The following is a 13096-nucleotide window of genomic DNA, read 5'->3' as shown; positions in this document are numbered from 1 at the left end:
ACCAGTGGTACATGTACCACAGATTGAGAACCGCTGCTTTACATAATATGAGATAGAGTAGATAAAAGTTATTTTTGTGAACTTGGTTAACAAAAATTGGTTAAACAATTTTTCGACCGCGGTACCGCGTGACACCCTGTGTATTTGTTATAAGGATTGTTATACGGATGTATTTCTTTGGGTGAGTTTGTGCAAAAAATCGAATCAGAATAATTTACCTAACGGGGGCGACGTTACAGATTATACTAATAAGTAGTTGAAACGGTCAAAACAAAGAAACGCACACTCATCAAAAATGCACTTGAGATTCTCGTATAATCAACATTTACTGAATCGATCCAGGAAGAGTCAACTCCAACTAGTAAAAGTTGATTTAAATTTTTAAAATCAACTTTTACTGCTCGTTTCAGTTGGAGTTGACTCCAATTAGTTGGAGTCAACTCTAACTGAGAATCAACTTGAATTGTAACATATATATTCCAAAAAATATCTCTTGTTATCTGATTGAATTTTAATGAGAATACGTAAGCACTTTATATATCTGAGACCATGATGTATTAATTTTACTTAAGCTTAAATTAATTTTTCTCTTCCTCATAATTACTTTATTTAACATGGTTTAGCTTATTACTCATTTAAGTAAATCATCGACTACGTCATCACGCCCAGATGGATCACGTAACTAGTATGGCATAGATGCCAAATAATCGTAATTTAAAAATGGAAACCGACCTGTTTCGGGAATTTCTAATAATATGGTTTATTTAGCTAACAATGAATTTATGCGTTACTTTATGGACTCATTGTATAATCACAAACAGATATAATAAAAGGTTTCTTGGTTTCTTTTTTGATTCATTCAAAAATTCCTTTTGATTTCAGTGTTTCATTTTAGTTTCATGACAGAGTAATTTATAAATATTTGTTGCAAAAATGTTACCTAATTCCATGATAACACACACATGATGTTATCTTTGTGAACACACACACAGGAACTAATTTACTTTTCATCAGAAAAATGCATAAAATTAATAATAATGATTACAGCAATCACTAAAACAGTTATTCTCTTCGAAACATAAAATAACATAAAATTGTTCACAATTTATAAAACCTTTTTAATGAGTAAATTTACATTTGTCATTTCTCCATACCAGTAAAATAGTCAGAAGTTAAGGCTAATGACTTTTGTAGGTACGCACTTAGCTTTTGTAGATGTTTGCCACTTCGGGCCAATTTGTTTAAATCTTACCTATCTCCACGTGCACCATTTTGATGACCTACCATCATGTAAATAGCTATTTTGATCATCCTTTAAGCCCCTTTATGGAGCACATAAACAGTCAACCTTATCGTCATCTTTGTTATCAGCTTGCTGTGTGGAGGGAGATGTTAATCATCCGTGAGCAGGGTGGTAGTGAATGTTTCATGTTAAGGCAATGGTTGAGGTGAAACCAAATGGTTTGTGTATTTGGGGGGCGAAATCTAATGTTGAGGACCATGTTAAAGCATTCCTTCTGACTTTCTACTGACATGGTTTTCTTGATCTCGTTTATTAACATGATAGTATGTCATATTGGCACATTTATTGTTCATAAAATAGAACTAAATGATATTTACCCTTTCCGGAATTAAATAAATCAGGAAATAAATTTTCATAGAACTCAAAAGAATGCTTACAACTAATATTACCAAAATAATCCTCTAATTTAAAGTTCTTTGTGTGTTCATATCATATAATTTACGAGGTGGAAAGAAGCGAGTGGTGTGTTGTGTGACAGAAAAATTCCAATGAAGCTGAAGGGAAAATTCTATAAAACAGCCATAAGACCGGCTAGGATGTACGGAACTGAATGTTGGGCAGTGAAAAAGAAAGAGGAACAACGAATGCATGTGGCGGAAATGAGAATGCTTAGATGGATGAGTGGAGTGACAAAGAAGGATAAAATTAGAAATGAGTATATTAGGGGAAGTCTAGGTGTGGCACCAATTGATGCCAAAATAAGAGAGCATAGGTTAAGATGGTTTGGTCATGTTCAACGTCGAGACGTTAATCACCCAATACGAAGAATAGCTGAAGTGCAGATTCCTGGAAGGAGTAGGAGAGGAAGACCAAAGGAGACCTGGGGGGAGGCGATAAGGCAGGACATGTTGGTAAAGGGGATTAACACTGATATCACCCAAGATAGAATAGGGAACTTGCATAAATTTTTAAATTCGAAAAAAATGTTATAAATCACAACAGAACATAATTTAAAACATGTATCAAAGATAAAAAATTTTGTTTGTCTTTCGTTTGGCCCCTAAAGACGATTAAAAATTCAAATTAAAACAGGTGGCCCAAAAAGCGTCGTGACGTCACTTGGTTTCACGTTTACATTTTTCCAATAAAGTAAACAGAATTTTAAATTAGACGTTATAAACGTCAGTAGAAAATACATTTATGTGACGTTACAAGTGTTTTTGATCGTTTGAACTATTCATAGAAAATTTGTACTTTTACAAAATGGTTTTATTTTCAATAGTAAACCTTCGTTCCTTTCCTTCAAAAACAGTATAAAACTCCAATTTTAACAAACTGGTATATATTATTACAATGACGTACGATAAATGTCATTAGAATATAAATATTTTTGACTTATTCCACGACGATGAGCTGGCCAAATACCCAAGTAGGTGGAGGCCAATAAACTAAAGAAGGAAAAGAAGAATATACCTAAATATAATATTGTGTCTAGGTATACGCTAACGTATATAAAAAAAGCAAATAAAAAAGTTAGAGTGTCAGTGATTTCTTATTTTTTATTTGTTTAGTGTTTGTTTTTAAAATAACTATGGAGTGTGGACAATTATTTAGTTCTTTTAATGGGTTTAAGAACATTTTAAAACAGTACGAAAAAGATCAGAGACTATAAATTAACATATATTTTTTTAGTTATAAATGAAATAGTATTACCGTCCAAGATTAAAATAAAAGGAAGACCTAAAGTTTTCATAATAATAATTAACTTGTTCTGAAACTATTATCTTTGTGGCATTTTTGTAATCAACTATTCTAAATGGGAACTAAGCCACAATTTAACTAAAAAATTGATTTTAATAACGTTTCGACGTCTAAACTGGATGTCGTTTTCAAAATACAAAATATTATTAAATTAAACAAAAATGTTGTTGCATAGTAAAAATTTTTTCTCATAATTTATTTAATCTCACTGATTTTTGTATTTTGACAATGACATCCGATTTGGACGTCGAAACGTTAATTAAATTATTTTTTTTTAGTTAAATTGTGGCTTATTTTGTATTTAGAATAGTTGATTATAATAATTCACTTAAGTATAAAAATTATTTTAACAATATTTTGTACCTACATGTCATGTCAACTAAATACATATCATTATTTTGCTAACCTAAATATATACTTTTATACAGTGAGCACGTAAAGGTTGGAATAAATTCATTTTCTCGAGAATGGACGATCTTGTAAAAAATCTCGAAACAGGTCAATTTTTATTTTTAAATTGCGACTTGCTGGCATATGTATCATACTAGTGACGTCACCCATCTGGGCGTGATGACGTCATCTATAATTTTTTTAAATGAGAATAGGGGTCGTGTGATTGCTCATTTGAAAGGCAATTCAATTCTCTATTCAATAATATAAACATTAACATATTTATTTATACAGAGTGCCAAAAAAAAATTTTGAATTAAATTTATTGACATAAAAAGAAGAATGTGTGTAATTTATTTAACTCAAAATACTTTTTTACTACTATCAGAAAACAGAAAAAAAATGTTTATTTGACAAATAAGTATTGTTTTTTCCCTAAATTTAATATTAAAGCCGCCACCCACCTTCCCCTTGACAGTTTCAACGTTTAATTTAAACGAAAAGCAATGATTATTTTTTAAATAAACATTTTTTTTTGTTTTCTGAGTGCAGGAAAATGTATTTTGGACTAAATAATTTAAATGCATTCTTCTTTTTATGTCAATAAGTTTAATTAAAAAAATGTTTTTTTGTAAATCCTGTATAAATAATTATGTAAATGTTTATATTACTGAATAGAGAATTAAATTAACTTTCAAATGAGCTATCACACGACCCCTATTCCTATTTAAAAAAACATCGATGACGTCATCACGCCCAGATGGATGACGTCACTAGTATGATATATATGCAAAAAAGTCGTAATTTAAAAATAAAAATTGACCTGTTTTGAGATTTTTTTTTTCAAAATGGTCCATTCTTGAGAAAATGAATTTATTCCAACCTTTACGTGCTCTCTGTATATATACATTGATTTATTACAATTAAGTTTGAAACATCTGAATAGTTCTGCTTTCCTTCCCTTAACAAATATTTTTCTATTAAACAAACACTAAACATATCAAAATAGCATGTACCAAAATATATAGTCACCGCGCAAGCTAAATAATGATGTCACTGGCTTGATGAAGTTTACTTCGCGTCTACCTAACTTTTTTATTTTCGTACACGTTAGCGTGTACCTAGACACAGCGAAATATAACCATAATCAAAACTAATGCAAAACTATGTGACGTCACGGGCCGTTTGAACTATTTTATACCGCATAAGACTTTAAATATGTATTTCTAAGTTATTACGAGTTTTTGAAGCGTGAAATTTTGGAAATCTCATTTTTAAACAAAACTGAACATTATTATTTAATAAAAAAAATGTGCAAGTTCCCTATTGTGTGGGGAAATGCAATTAGGGAAGCCGACCCCGCATAGGGATAAGGCAAAGAGAATGATAATGATCATATAATTTACGCAGTGTAGCAAATGTGACAAAAAGAAACAAAAACTTTGAGATCAGATGAATTAAAATCTAATGGTAGGGGAGCCCCAGCAGGGACTTTTGCAGTAACTCGAGCGCGTCAGATTATCATATGGGAGAAACCTGGTACCCTGTAGATGTACCCCGACCATATATTGGCTCTAAACATAGGGGCGTTTGTTAAGGAGGGGCCGAAAAAAAAATATATCCTTAGAAAAACTCGAAATCGTCAGATTAAGATAAGGTAAGTTAAGTACATGCAAAACAGTCTATATTTCAAAAATCTGACGATTTGGGCGAAGCGTAAGGAAATGGCTACATTTTCACAAAGTCACAAAATTTCACAAGAAAAAACCGAATATTTCACGAAATGAACGATAGATCTAAAAACTAAAAAATACGTGCTCAATATTTGTCAAAAATATATCGAATGATACGAAACACGACTTCCCACGGAGAGGGGTGGGGGTAAATTTAAAATTTTAAATACGAATCCCGCGACATCAGATCGAAAAACTGAAAAATACACTTATTCAATATGTTTGAAAAATCTATCGAATGGCACCAAACACGACCACCCATGGAGGTTGGGTGGGGGGTTACTTTAAAATTTTAATTAGGGGCCCCCATTTTTTATTGCAGATTCAGATTTCTTTCGTAAAAAATAAGTAACTTGTATTTGAAACATTAAATGGATAAATGGCGATATAATCGGAAAAAACGATTGTTGAAAATGGAAAATTAAATTAAAAATGAAAAGTCCCCAGTAAAATGAAAAACTTTACTTAACTTTTTTTGGTTTTAGAACCTACTCTTCACAACCCAATAGGTCCCCAAAGCGCTCGAGTGACTGCACATTTAGCATACTTTCCTCTCCTACTATAAACAATTGGCGTACTTAATCAACTAATTAAGCAGAAGTATTTAAAATGTTTTGTTTTAATAAATAAAATGTATTGAGCTGATATTAAAAATTTAAAACCAGTGGATACAGGATTGCGTTGAACTGTTTTTCGTACTCTTACTCAGGGATCAAAGTATAATAATCGAAAATTCCGGAAAATAGAGTCCTCCTTTAACCAAAAATCGATGTATTATTAGGTTATTAAAAAATTGTTTTACAGTTCCTGATAATGCCTCTCATAATAATAATATTATGAGTAGAACATCAACATGAGCACAGGAAACATACACAGAGTTAAAAACACAAACAAAAATGCTAGGTCTGGAAATTAACACACAAAAAACAAAAATAATGACTCAGACGAGAAGAAATATAGTCCCACAAAACATTATACATGAAGATGACATTGAAACGTTTGTAAAGTTTACATACCTGGGAGTAGAAATATATGCCGACGGATCAGAAGATAGAGAAATACGGAAGAGAATAACGCAGGCAAACAGAGCTTATTTTGCCCTCTCCCATATATTTCGGTCTAAAAGTGTCCAACGAAATACAAAGATGAGAATCTACGAAACTTTAATTCGACCAATAACATGCTATGGCAGTGAAGCCTGGGTCCTGAAAGAAACATCCAAAAACAAACTCGACACATTCGAAAGGAAAGTACTGAGCAGAATACTAGGACCTGTGAGGGAAAACGGAATCTTCAGAAGGCGATACAACAACGAACTTTATCAACTATATAAAGAAGCACCCCTGACAGACTTCATTAGAATACAAAGATTGCAATGGGCCGGACCTGTGATAAGAATGGGAGAGGATAGGCTACCAAAAAGAGCACTGAATGCTAGAATGCAGGGAAAGTAACCGGTTGGAAAGCAAAGAAAACGCTGGGAAGACACAGTAAACAGCGACGCACAATCCCTTTTAGGAGTTCGTGTATGGAGAAGAGCAACCACAGACAAGCAAGGGTGGAGGCAAAAAATAAAGGAGGCCAAGGCTCAATTTGGGCTGTAGTGCCATAAGAAGAAGAAGAAGAAGAAGAAGAAGAAGAAGAAGAAGAAGAAGAAGAAGAAGAAGAAGAAGAAGAAGAAGAAGAAGATAATGCCTCTGTATCATTTTCGTCCGGCCACCTAGTACATAAAATTAAACGCTAATAACACAAATCATATATCCGAAGAAAAATACCCAAAAAATTGAAATGGACACAATAAATGGGTTGTATGACATCTCCTAACCGTTCGTAACCCCACAACTAGTACGGACAATACGTAGCGCCGTCAATGTAAATCGACAGTTCGTAACTACAACTATTCGTAACGAAATAATTCGTAATGCCAACATTTATCTTTTTATTAATAAATTTTGCATTACTCATGTGAACAATAAATGTATTTTGCGTAGTTTACTACACTAAAAGTAGTATACCCTATTCCACGAACATACGTCTGTTTTGGATTACTTCGACAACGAATATTTTACTGTGCAAAATAATAAGAACGAAAGTAAATTGCAAATTACATTGTTGTTTATTGGAATAATTATTAGCTCTATTTACTTTCGTACTTCTTATGTAGCACAGTAAAATATTCGTTGTCGAAGTAATCCAAAACAGGCGTAAGTTCGTGGAATGGACCATAGTACTTTATTTTAAAACATTTATTATTTGTAAATAGAATACCTCATACAAATATTTGCAAATATTTTTTTAAATATGACCAATAAAGAATACTTTTTTACTTTTTCCCTGAATTATCACTGTAAAGTAGTAAAACGACTGTTACCTATACGCTTTGAGCTTCGCTGGTGTCGCTCCTAGCGGATTAGTAATGCAACTTTCACCGGTAATTTTTAAATTTATTATTTAATTGTTATCGCTTAATATTTACAACGCAAGAAAGTAATTAAATGTAATCGATTTTTTTAACATTTTGCTAACCATTTTGACGTTATATTGATGAAATATTAATTTCTTACTTCGGATACTTTCACAATTATCGTGTAGATGGCGCTAAGATTAATAGATTAATTTATAATTACATATTACGGAACCAATGTTAATAGATTGGGCGTAGGTTGTCTCGTAACTGTAGACCAATCAAATGCTCGCTTTTTAAAGGCGGGAATACGTCACCCGTACGACACTTTTGAAATTGTCATAAGTTTCAATGCTAATAAAAGGTTCAAAAACTTAGGTTTTGCAATATATTTTGGGATTTTTTGGGTATAGATATATTAAGTGGTTCTTATATTGATAATAAAGAAAATTATATAGAAATATTCGGAAACGCAACCACAACATAAAAAAGAGTGTTAGGTTTGAGCCACAAACAAAAACTGTCAAGTGTCAACCTTGACTTTGTTGTACGAGTGACGTAGTTCTTCCCTTCCCCCTCGCTTCCGCCCACATAGTTACGTGACAACCTACCTCCTATCTATGAACCCTGTTACGGAACATTAAAAAAACTTAAATTCAGTATTTAAAACGTAAGTATATTTAAGGTAATATTAATATATACCACAGCTTTGACCAACTAATATTTTTTATAATTAATGTTTTTATTTTAAATTTTAAATTAATCAGTTTGGCATTTATGTCAAATTTCCAGTAAACGTTTACAGACTTGTCACTACTGGCGCTCGCGAAGTTTTAAATATCCCCTCTACGTACGAGCTCACAGCATATAGGTAGATTATGTTTATTTTAAGACACAATTTTCAAAATATATTTCCCTACGAAATATGAAATGTGTTAAAAATGTTTATCCTGATGCTAGTTCGATAATTACTTCTTCTATTCAGTTAATTGTAAGTGTAAGAAGAATTACACCATCACGAACTACTAACTACGGGCTATAAGTTACGAATTATACTATTACGAGCTGTCGATGTTACGAATTGACGGCGTCACGAATTGTCCATTACCATTTGTAGAGTTACGAACTGGAGCGTTACGAGATGTCTCGTCACGCTTTGAAATTCGAAATATATAGGTCTACGAAGCATGCCGGTCATAAACATGTGGAGTTACGATATTGATAAAAAAAAAAACAAAAAATCTTAATTAATATATCTTTCCAAGCGGTCACTCATTCAACAAAATTGGAAAGAAATCCTTTGTAAAAGGTATAAATTTTTTTTTATTAAAAATCCCTTAAAAGGGCTGCATCACAACAAAACGTTTTCGATTTTTATAAAAAATCATCATCAGTGTTCGATAAACTGGATGCTAGCTGAGCCACAAAAGAATATCTGGGTAAAAACCCTTTACATAAAATATAGATGCCTTAAAAGTGCATACTTCAATAAAAAGGCCTGTGATGGTCACATGGCAAACAGGATAATGCCCTAAGGTAAGGTATACAGGTTTCCCAACACGTGGGATCCAAATTGAGTTGATCACATTTCAATGACTTAATGGCAACTGATTCAACAATTAATCGCCCTCGACACTGCTTGACTACAGTTATCGGGCGACAGCCGGTGTAAGCCAGTGTGCTATGGCCGTATTTAGGTACCAGTGGAATAAAAATGACACCAAAGTGAATAATTTTCACAGATTGACTTTTAATAATCTTTCCATTATATTTTAATATTTATCTTTCTATTCCCCACGAAGAGTAATCCAAAGATACAAAAATTAAAATAAATTTATTTACCTAAAAACACCAATATATTTTTTTCGCACTATATTTGCACTGTAACTTGAAAGATTTAGCAACTAACTTCAGACTGTCTGTGTGCCCGTACTTCATACACGTTCATATATGTCGTTTTTATAAAAAATCACTCTCAACATTTTTCTAAATCGCGCCTAATGAAGTATACAGTGGGTGATCATATTATTAGAGCCATCTAGTAAAATTCAATGTTTTAGAGGAAAGGTATATAATTGAGCTGTATCATATATTAATGCATTTGTTTCCAATTGGCTGTCTTGTTACACTTTACGAAAGTGCAATAAATCGTGTGACAATATTGGCAACACGCATGTGTGGCAATGCGTGACTCAGATGTCATTGTTTGTCAGTGCTGCCCAGACTAGCTTGCAACTGGTGTGCCTATTATTTTGTATTTTTGGTGTTTAGAGTTATAATAAACTTTGTGAGTTTCCATTGCTCTCTAGTGATATTCTGACAGTCCTATACTATATTTTGTGAATTTAGTAAAAATTGCGCGTTCGTTACACTAGTGGTACCAGAACATCATGGGAAATCCAAAAACATCTCACCAAGGAAAATAGCAGAAATAAAAACTTTAATATTCAATACTAATCACTCCAACAAAACATAGCATCCATATCTTAAGTTTCAAAGGCAACGTGGACTGTATAAAGAGAAAACTTATATACCATTATTAAACAAAAGTAAAATTTTCTGAGGTGGCTCTAATAATATGATCACCCACTGTAGCTTCAAAAACAATTAAGAAAGACAAACAAAATTTTGAATATCAGAAAATAATAGACAAATCACGGATGGGTTTAATATTCTGACAGAATGCTCGAGAAGTTTTCCTTCGCTAGCGTAAAAGAGTAATGTAAAACATTACCGCAGATGATCAAATTGAAAGGAGGAGGGAAGAAAATAATGGGGATAACATCGGGAAAAATAGCCCAAGAAGCAATTGGACGTAATATTACGACGTCTTAACGTTGGATTAAATGCCCCAACGTTAATACGCGACGTTGCGACGACGGTCAGAAAACCGCTATTTGCACCTAAGTTGGGAATAGAAATACGGGTTGCCTCGACGTCCCCCTCTCGACTTCTCAGCTCGAGATATTTTATCGTCAAATTACGTTAGTTTTTAGGACTTTGGTCTTGTAAAGTAATAGTATAAAATTCTCTACCACAGAAGTATGGCCGACACACTTCATTTTTACCAAATAGGTTAATAATCTTGGAGGATATTAAATCATCAGAAACTAAGATGCATGACGGCCTGTTGATACTTATTTAAGTAGGTTCCTACTCTATTCAGAATATAACCTAAGTGACTTGTATAATTATTTTATTAATCATTTGCCTCATTGCATAATGCGGTCGAAAATTTACAAACGCAAGGAAGTGTACTGTGAAACTAGGTATAAAAATTTGCTAAAAACTGAAAGCGCCTCAGAAATTTACAGGTTAAATCGAACAAAACGGTAAAAATAGAAATAACCATCGTAATTAAAAAAACATATTATTATGTCTAGACCCATACAAAATTATCCTTGATTTATATATAAACAAAATTCGTTAATTAAAATCAAATATTCATTAAAATCTAGCAAAAAATTTGCCAAACATTATGTTTCAAAAAATGGCTGAACCATGGCGATCTTTCATTAATGGCGGATTTGACTCGCGACCTAAATTGCACTACATTTTAACTGATTTGGACAAGGACACCTTCTGCCGACCTTTAGTATAACCTATTTTTACCTGCACACCTCGAATTTACCTATTGGTATACCTAATACGTCCTAAAGTAAGCGCAAACGACCTGGTCTTGACGACAGACTCCCAACGGCCGGTCGTTTTTTAGTAAATTACAGGTATACAACTTTACTTAAGTACTACGTTGTTATTACCTACGTTGTATTGTCGTCCTCACCTTCCCGCAAGTACACGCAGCAATCTACCATATACCTACTGAGATAACAACCCGACGTCTCCTGAACGTTGGGTTCGATACTAATAAATATTCTGTAATCCCCGACGTTGAGCAGTCGTTAAATGTTTTCCAGTAATTTACATTGTAGTATAGAGGTTATACCCGACGTCAGCTTAACGTTAAACCTTAACCTAATAATTAACGTTGGTATTCTCAACGTTGGATTGTCGTTGTCGTCTTCCCGAAAAATACGTCTACCATACTCGATAAAACACCAACGTCCTCTGAATATTGGCATCTATCCTAAAAAATACGTTGTAATTCCCGACGTTGAGTAGTCGTTGATGTATGCCACTTAATTGCACTTATACTACAGATAGGTTAAGACCGACGTGAGCTTAACGTCAAACCTTATCCTAATAATTGAAGTCGTTAGTCCCGATGTCGGTTGATCATCAGATTATATTACTTATTAGCAGCAACGTTGGTCCATAGGAAAAACAGACGTTGTCCTTGGTTAAGGCTTATTTTGAACCAATTTTGTCCTTAAATTTAACGTCCCATTAGGACAAAATTGGTTGCAGCTCGTAGAATTGCTACTTGGGAAGAAAAACTTGGAACCTCTAGACTTGCACCTCTACACATATAGATAAAAAAGGCAAGCAGGGCGGAATTTAAAGAGGAGTTATAAGAACACTAGATTGTATGTAGCTCATGATACAAATAAAGACTTATAAACTGCAATAAAAACGAAATGAAGGCTAGAGCAAAAATAAACATAATGTAAAAATACTTACGAATAAAGAAACAAGAATTTTATGTAAGAAAAAATTGAAGAATACCTACTAGGGCAGTCCGATAAGTACTTAGTCTCTCCGCCCGATGGTGCCACTATCGCAAATGAAGTGTACTGTCATTTAATGCGTTCTCGTAGACGGCTAATGTCAAAATTTCAGCCAAATCGAAATTATAGTATTGTTGTGATTGAGTGTGAAAGTTAGCGTGTCCGCGGATTTTAATAAAATGTAAAAAGAGCAATATCGGTCGTTGATTCGATTCTTGTTTTTGGAAGGGAAATCACGCAGCGAAATCAAAGAGCACTTGGATGCTGTGTACGGTTACTCTGTTCCTTCGATGGCAACTGTCAAAAATTGGTTTAATGAGTTTCAACGTGGACGAACGTCGATTTTTGATAAGCCACGCGTAGGTGCCCCGAAAATGGCTACCACGGAGAATAACGTGACAAAAATCCACGATCTTGTATTGGCAGACCGCCGACTGAAGGTGCGTCAGATAGCTGACACAGTAGGCATCTCAAAAGGCCGTGTAGATCATATTATGCATGAAATTTTGGGCATAAGAAAGCTGTCGGCGCGATGGGTGCCGCGTTTGCTCACTTCAGACCATAATCGCAACCGTGAGACCACTTCGGAGCAGTGTTTGGCGCTATTTAAGTGTAATCCAAAGGAGTGTTTACGTCGTTTCATAACCGTCGATGAGACATGGATTCACTGGTATGCACCAGAAACCAAAGAACAGTCTAAAGAGTGGATAGCATCTGGCGAACGTGCTCCGAAGAAGGCGAAGACTGCCCAATCGGCCGGAAAGGTGATGGCCAGCATTTTCTGGGATTCACAAGGTGTGATCTACATCGACTACGTAAAGAAGGGCAAAACCATCACAGGGCCCTATTATGCCGAATTATTGGTCCGATTCGAAGCCGAATTGAAGAAAAAACGACCCCATTTGGCAAAGAAAAAACGACCCCATTTGGCAAAGAA

The sequence above is a fragment of the Diabrotica virgifera genome, chromosome 6, assembly GCF_917563875.1.
Source record: "Diabrotica virgifera virgifera chromosome 6, PGI_DIABVI_V3a".
NCBI classification, from domain to species: Eukaryota; Metazoa; Arthropoda; class Insecta; order Coleoptera; family Chrysomelidae; genus Diabrotica; species Diabrotica virgifera.
The sequence above is the reverse complement of the archived record's forward strand: the minus strand, read 5'-3'. Positions refer to the sequence as shown.